The sequence below is a fragment of the Pteropus alecto genome, unplaced genomic scaffold, assembly GCF_000325575.1.
Source record: "Pteropus alecto unplaced genomic scaffold, ASM32557v1 scaffold45, whole genome shotgun sequence".
NCBI classification, from domain to species: domain Eukaryota; kingdom Metazoa; phylum Chordata; class Mammalia; order Chiroptera; family Pteropodidae; genus Pteropus; species Pteropus alecto.
This window is the reverse complement of record NW_006442491.1, coordinates 20,529,708-20,538,063: the sequence shown is the minus strand read 5'-3', so window position 1 is coordinate 20,538,063 and position 8,356 is coordinate 20,529,708.

Below are 8,356 nucleotides of genomic sequence, written 5' to 3'. Positions count from 1 at the left end.
CTGTATCTCTCCCTCTCTCCAGGATTAAAGGCAAAAAAAGCTTTGAGGAAAAGGTATTGCCATAACACAATACTGAGTCAATTACTTATTATTTAACCCCCTTGCAAAGCCCAGGCCCTAAGTATGATCTCTCTCACTACACAAGACAGCAAAAAAAAAAAAAAAGACACTTACTTTAGCTATTGTTCTGACTCTTATTCTCTCTCTCTTTTCTGAATCATTTCTAAATTAATTTATTAGCTTTTTATAAACTAGAAAAAATCTATTCTTTATGAGGAATTGCACGGTACATCTCTTTTCAAACAGAAGGCCTCACGTGCATGTAAAAGCTTAACATAAAGCACTGAGTTTATTTGTCAGTTCCTCCAAGAACAGGGCCCAGCCTGGTGGGCAGAGAAAGAAGCTTAGAGGCGTGAATTTGGAATCAATGTTTTATTTATTTTTTATTATTGGCATAAATGTTGTTTAATTGAGAACAACAAGTGTAAGTTTTTCTAAAGGCCTGTTCTAGGAAATGGAGGAGGAGCCCATCATGTGAATATTCATCATTTGAAGGTTAATTGTACTTTGATACTTTGGGATTGAAGGGAGAACATGGGGGAGACTTTGAAAAGAGGGAGGTCTTGTGGTAGTAAAAAATGCTGAGAAGAGGAACCATAGATGACAGATGATAAATCAGTGAATATCACCTCCTTTCCCTTCCACCTGTGTGGATGGAGCATACTTCCTTACCCTTTGACTTTGGCTTGGCCATGAGACTTGCTTTGGCCAATCGGCTTGAAATATGCTTGTGCAGTTGGGCATGCTCTCTTGTGATTCAACCATCACCAGGAGAGAAATATGTTCTGGTTAGCCAAATGATGTGAATGGTTAAACAAGCTGTGGTATGTCCATACCATGGCATACTAGTCCGTAATAAAAAGGATCAGACTGTTGACACATGCAACAACCAGGATGAATCTCTAGGGAATTGTGCTGAGTTAAAAAGTCAATCCCAATAGGGTACATACTGTATCATTCCATTTGTATAAAATTTTAGAAGTGCAGAACAGATTAGTGGTTGCCAGGGGTAAGGGAAGATCAAGAGGAGGAAGCAGTGGGGAGCAAGGTGGATGTGGCTATAAAAGGGCAACACACAAGATTCCTGTGGTGATGAAACTGTTCTGTATGTGACTCTATCAATGTCAATATGCTGGATGTGATATTGTACTATATTTTTGCAAGATGTTGCCATTGGGGGAAGCTGGATAAATGGTACACAGGATCTCTCACTATTATTTATAGTAACTGCATATGAATCTATAAATTTTATGTAAAAGAGAAAGAGGGGAAATGAATGTTCTCTACACTGATGTGGAAAGATCTCACCGTTAAGAAAAAGAAAAAAGGGTCAGAAGACTCTGAGTATGTGCGTGCATAGAGAAGTCTGAAAGGATATACAGGAAACTCCTTAAAGTGACTCCCTGAGGACAGGAAGAGGTGGTTGGGGAAGGAGGCAGGTAGGAGAGGTGTATACAATGCTTGGCTTTTGAACAATACAAAAAACTTAAAAAAAAAAAAAAGATTCTTCTAGCTGCAGTGTGAAGAATGGATTGGATGGGCCAAGAGTGGAACCAGAGAAACCAAAAGGAGACCACCCAGATAGAGAACAGCAAAGATTCATTCTTCAATGCAGCCTAATCTACTTTTTTAAAACAAATCTAACTGCTCTCTGCTTAAAAATCTGTTTCAAGAAAACCAATAAAATGCTCCTAAGCCATCAAATAAACAAACAAAACAAACCCTGTTTTACCCTTAGGATAAAGGTCAGCAGCTCAGCATGGCATGCAAGGCATTTCACAGTGTGGTCCCCAGCTGATCTTTCCAGGCTCATCCTGCTCTCATCAATCCTTGAATCATGGTGCTCTCTTTTTTCTCATTTTCACTCCTCTGTGCTTTTGCGTATGCTGCTCCTGCTGCCTGGAATGCCCTTCCTACACACATTACCCTTACAGTCTCCAACTCCTTAAGACCAAGTCAAGGTTCTCCTCCTTTATAGATGCTTTTCTGACCAATTCATCTCCTACAGCCCCATACACAACGAATTGCTCTCTGTTGAGGGCTCCCAAGGCACTTTCTCTAACAGCCATTTTATCACTTGTGACACTGACGTACACTCAAGTGTGACTTTAATTAATTGTTATTAAATAATTAATTGAGTAGAAGGATATTTGTTTAATATCCTTCTCCCCCACTAGACTTCCAGGAGGGTAGGAATCATGTCTGCCATATAATCACCTTGCCCGAGACAGTGTCTAGGATCCTAGAGCCCACTGCCAAAGGCTTGGGATCGCGAGCCCTGACTCGTCTTAAGGGAATAACATCCTGAATGCTAGAACATGTTCTAACTGGCACCAGGAAGCGTTGAACCTTCCTGTTCAGCTCATACAACCCTATTACTGAAGCCCTATCTGGCAAGCCACCAATGTCCCCATGGGTCTAGTCCAACAGATGTAAAGGGGTTAAACCCTTCTAGCATGGAGGGCCTGGAACTGTGTGTCCACTACAGTAGCCACTAGTCACATGACTATTTATATTTAAAATAAATTTAATTTAAAATTCAGATCCTTAGTCGAGCTATCCACATTTCAAATGCTCAATAGCCACTCTGTGGCTAGTTGTCTACTGTATTGGACAGCACAGAATTATAAAACATTTCCATCATCATTGGAATTTCTACTGGATATTGACCACCTAGAGAAATACTCCTTACTGAGGGCTTCCTGTAAAATATAGCAGTCCGTTGAAGCATCTCAGAGGATGTGCTCTGAGGCTAGACTGGGTTCAGACCCCAGCTCTGCCAGTTACTACCTGTGTGAGTTACTTCACCGATCTGTGCCTCATGTTCTTCAACTATAAATTAGGGGTCATAATAATATCTACCTCATGAGGTTGAGTGAAGATTCAATGAGATCATACATGTAAAACACTTAGAATTCTACTGACCCACAGTAAGCACTCAGTACCTGGTTAGTTGTTATTATTTGTTTTTATTTAAATCTCACATCAGTTCTATTAGGTAGGTGCTATTATGATTCCCATTTATAGATGGGGAAATTGAGGCTCAGAGACCTGAAACAACTTGTCCAAAGTCACATGGTGAAAAAGTGGCAGAGCTGGTCTTGAATCCCAAAGCCCGCAGTTTTCTTCCTTAAAGGGGTGGGGGTGGATCTGTCCCAGCCCCCACTAGAACTTGGTCTAGTTTCACAGTCTTCTTTCCCAAGATGAGTTCCTGCCAACCCTACTAGGGGCTCCAAGCACTTGATGGATGCCCCATCCACATCAACGTAGGCCTCCACCATCTACTGGCATCCATCAGAAAGCCTTCTCCTTCCTGCTTCCCTAGTTGAGACGCTGGGCCCAGAACATTGTGCAAATAGAACATGAATTCTGCTGACAGGGTAATAATAAGGCTCTTAAATCAGCACTTGGACTTTTGCTTTACATATATTACTCAAATTACATGTCAGGGATTAATATACATTATAAAACAGATGTGCCAGTTACATATTACTCTCTGGAACATCTCTTTGGTGCCTCCTGAAACGGCTACTGATGTTAATTACACATTCTTCCCATCATTCTTGGGCCATTGGATCAGGAAAAAATGGGAGGCCTAGCGGAGCTGTAAGGAACCAGAAGCTGATTTTCTCACTTTGGAACCAGGCCCAGCTGCACTGGGTTTTCACAACCACTTCTGTATCTTTCTGCTGTGCAAGCGGTAGTCTTCAGCCTGGTGTTCCTAGTGCTTTGCCAGGATCTGGCACAGTACCAGAAGTGGTAGAGGCTGCCGATTGCCTACCCTAGGTCTATTTTCTCCTTGTTTCCATTGAACAGAACTCTGATATTGTTTGGGGCTGCAATGAACCAAGCTAAAAATACTCACCTTCCCAATTTCCTTGTGGCTAGGTATAAGTATATGAACCAGCTCCAGACAATGAGATGGAAGAAGAAATATGCTGGGGATTTCTGGGACCATCCCTTAACTTCTCGATTCCTTTTCTCCCTGCCTAGAATATAATGCTGGGGATTTCTGGGACCATCCCTTAACTTCTTCTCGATTCCTTTTCTCCCTGCCTAGAATACAGTCATGGTGATCACAGCTGCAACCATCCTGCAACCATGAGGTGATGAGCATAAAAACAAAAGCTGGCATGTTAAGATAGAAGGATGAAAAGATGGAAGGAATCTGGAATCACGTGGATATATCTGAGCTTTGGTACCATCTCTGTTCTACCTACCTCCAGACATGTTGTTATATAAGAAAAATAAGTCCCCATCTTAAATTTGTAGTTATTGGGGCTTATCACAATCCTGATACATTTGCTTTCAGTGCCACTGGCATTCACAGAGAAGCAACTCTTGGTAAACCTCTAGGGTCTTTGCCTTTCTTCTCTGAATTGTGCCCATCACCCCATTCTTGCTCACACCTGCTTCTCAGAGAGTTTTCACCACATTCCCCCCTGGGTGGGCAGTGGGACACAGCCATAGCTGAGTCAGTGGAATATACCTGACTCAACCAGATTCTCTCCCTGAGATTTCAACTGGACCTAGAGATTTGTGTTCAGAACACACAAACTGACATCTGCAGCCTGACATGGCCCTGGGAAGGTTTTGTTTGTCCTGTATGGTGTTTTTTAGGTTATTGATATTAGAAAAAATCGGACTTCCCATAAAAATCTGGATTTCTGGCTTTTCTTGAAGTAGTGGAAAGTCTGGCATCACCAGGCTCATAATAAATGGCTGCTGCTGAGAAGTGGCTGCTCCCTCTCGACAGGCACACACTCTTCCATATTCTATAGTCTCCACCATGCCCCGATGTATTCTTCCACATGGCTCCACTTCACTTATTCCTGTTGCCTGCTTGGCTCCTGTAGACATCTGAGTTTAAGATATCTGCTATATTAGTCTCCATAGGCCCTTGAATTGTAATGATGAAAATAATGCTGCTGATGAAGATTACAATAGCAATAATTACTGATGGTTACGATGATCCAAGTATCATAATGATGGCTTTACATGCATTATATTATACTTCAAAACAAGAAGACCCTACTATGTGATCAGCGTACAGGTGAGGAAAGAGGTGCGGTAACCTGACCAAAGCCTCATACTCTGTAAGCTTTACCTCTGGGATTCAATTCCAAGCATTCTGATGTCTAAATGGGGGCTTTTTAACTAACAGGCTATACTGCTTTCCTGTGAATTAAGACAAAGCCACAGGTGGAGAAGGACATGGCAGAAGCACAGTGAGAGAGTAAAAGAAACTGAGGCACCAGAGTGGGAGGCAGGGAGTGCTGTCTTGGTCCTTGTTTTCTGTTTCCTTGTGAGGCCTGGCTGCACTCCACACTTGGGTTCCAAGGAAACCTTTACCAATTGGGATTCATAAATGCAAGCAACAGAAACTGACTCTAGTAGATTTAAGTAGCAGAGGAATCAGTGAAAAAGATACTAGGGAGTTTTCAGCATTGCTGGAAAGGCTGGAGAACCAGACCTGGCTGCCTCAGTGGCAGAAGCACAGGGCTTGTCTTGGTGAAGACCTTGATGCCCCCACCACAGAGTACCAGACTCTTCAGTTCACCTCTCTGACTCTGCTAACACACCATATCTGGATGTTAAGGACCGCCTGGAGCACCCCAGAGACAGGATATTGCTGTTTTTACCGCCACTGCTTTCAGATTGGGCCTCTCCATAGTCCCTGTGTATTCCTGTCAGTGGATGCTCATTTAGAGTCTAGCGTGTACCTCTAACAGATTAAGCATGGGTCACATGCCCAAATCCTAGCTGCAAGAGAGGCTGGGAAAGCAAGTAGCTAGCCTATCAACATTCTACATTGGGAAATGAGTTCTACTTCCTATGAAGACTCACATGGTGGGAAATTTTCCAGACATAAGTATGGGTTTCTTAGTCTAGGTAGCCAAAAGGAGCAACTATTCATGAAAACTCTTAAGCTAGCTAGCTCAAGTGATATATCATTCAGGGTTATATTAGGAAAGGGATGGCCCACTCGAATGAGGTAATCAAGGAGAGTTTAATAAAGAATTTGCAGAGGTGCAAGAAAGGTTAAGAGAAATCAGTATGGGATAGGGAAGCACCCCCAGAGATTGCAACAGTTGGAGGGACATTATGACCCCAGGCCTGAAAGGACAAGGAGAAGAGGTGCTTATGGGAATGTGGAAAGAGCTGGAGTTATAATAGAGGATCTTTTAGAATGGCTCCAGTCTATGGCTACAGAGTGGAAGGAGCTGGGGGAATAAATACCCTCATTTCTCTTTCCTTCTATCTTCCAGTCTCTTGCAGGAGCCTCCCATTGGGCAAACCCAACTGGAACCAGAGAGTAAAGGTTGGTAAGCCTCTGGGAAACAGCATCCCGAAGTGGAGGAGGGTGAAGATAGATCAACAGAATAGCTTACAATCATGATGTGATCTCAGTTCTGTGACTTAATCACTCTGAACTGGTTTCTCCACTTTAAATTGAGGGGCCCTGACATTTTATGATTCTCTCAGGCCTTCCTCCTGACCACTTCAGCTGTTTCTCCTCCTTTCTGGCTGCCCCATAAGCTCATCCCTATGTCAGCCTTTACATAAAGGTCAAAGTTTTTGGTTTCCAAAAAACAGTCTTTTCTGTGTAGTCACAGGGATTCTCCTTTGCTGTAGGTAGAAACAAATCTCCATCCAGCTCCCCAAATTCTGATTTGGAAGTCTGCCATACCAGTTCAAATCTCCATCCAGCTCCCCAAATTCTGATTTGGTGCCTCCTCTGGAAGTCTGCCATACCAGCAGTAACTTGCCTTTTTGAGGCATAAAATGGCTGCCCAGATCTCGAGAGCTGCCTTGATGGAGCTATTTCTTCATCCTCTCACAACCTGATCCTCCAGCCAAATTTCCATCCTGGCTTCCCAGTTCCCTTTTGAGTGATCATCTCTCCATGACCCAGATCTCAGCCTCTCTCTCCTACTGCAAAGAACAACATCACATCTCTACCTTAACTGCATATTGGTGACTCCACTGCCAGCATGGTTTGAAATTGTTCTTGCCTAAATTTCTAATAGGAAAAGCTAAGTTTCTCCTCATTCCTTAATTTTGAGTAGATGATGTAAATAAATGAGCAATGAAACTATGAAGACCGAGTTTAAAGAAGCGACATCTAGCATTGTGATCATATAAAATCTATGCATAGTTTAGGCAATACATTTAATAAGTGATCACAAATGATTAATGTATACATATGTAACAAGTGACAATCGTGTTACCAAAAAAGTCAGATCACAATTTTTAGGGAGATGTAAGAGTTTGTGAACTCTGATATTTCACACAGACATACCACCACCACCACCACCACCACCACCACCCTTGAGGAATGAAAGACTCACTCCACCAGTTGCTGGGAGTACAGTTGGCAGATGACCCCTAGATGTAAGCCTTCTTTGGGAATTTCTTTGACTGCTGCCTTCTTGAGACAGCCTGTGTGCAGTGATTGATCAACTTGGGAGCATAGAGGCCTTGTCCTCTGGCTCCAACTCGGGGAAACTTTGAAGACAAGCTTCAGAGTTCCCCACAGAGTCAGTAGAAGCATTTGTTTTGACATCGTAGTTCAGACTTCTCCTTCTGCTCCCTCCTGGTCCTTCCTCTCTCTTCCACGGACGTTGATTCCCAAGAGTACTCCCTAAATAACTTCCTGCATGCTAATCTCTACCTTAGACTCCACTTTCCAAAGAACCCAACCTGCTATCCTCCACCCATCCCTTCTATATCCATGCCCATTGGAATGTGACTTTGCAGTTTCTCCAATCAAGAGATTTTTTTCTCCACACCTTGAATCTAGGCTGGACTTTATGACTTTCTTTGGTTAATAGAATGAGGCAGATATTGTACCAGTTCTGAGCTTAAGCCTCCAAAATTCTTGCATGCTTCCGCTCTCACTCTCTGGAGCCCTATTACCATCATGAGAACAAGCTCGAACTAGCCTGCTGGAGCATGAAAGACATGTGGCTAAGTCCTCACTGTTCTCCAGCTGATAGCCAACCAACCCCCAAAAGCAGAGCCACCTAGCTGACCACAATAAACGAATTAATTTAGCCAAGACCAGACGTACGTACTATCTAGCTGAGCCCAGCCCAAATTGCTGAGCCAGAGAATCGCAAACTAATAAATAGTGTTGTGTTAAGCCAGTTAAGTTTTGGATGGGTTTGTGACATAGCAATTCCTAAATGACACAAGAGGGAACCATATCAGCAGAAAGTAAAACTGTGGAGGCTGGAGCAACAGGCACCAAACAACACAAGAGATGATTGATTAAGCAGCTTTCCATGAGAAA